The following is a 212-nucleotide window of genomic DNA, read 5'->3' as shown; positions in this document are numbered from 1 at the left end:
TGCTATGAACATGGTGGAGCATGTGTCCTTATTACATCTTGGAGCATCTTCTGGGTATATGCCCAGGAGTGGTATAGCTGGGTCCTCTGGTAGAACTATGTCCAATTTCCGAAGGAACCACCAAACTGATTTCCAGAGTTATTCTACCAGCTTGCAATCCCACCAGCAATGAAGGAGTGTTCCTCTTTCTCCACAATCTCTCCAGCATCTGC

This window comes from Mastomys coucha, unplaced genomic scaffold (assembly GCF_008632895.1).
Source record: "Mastomys coucha isolate ucsf_1 unplaced genomic scaffold, UCSF_Mcou_1 pScaffold18, whole genome shotgun sequence".
Taxonomy (NCBI): Eukaryota; Metazoa; Chordata; class Mammalia; order Rodentia; family Muridae; genus Mastomys; species Mastomys coucha.
Note: the sequence above shows the minus strand (reverse complement) of the source record.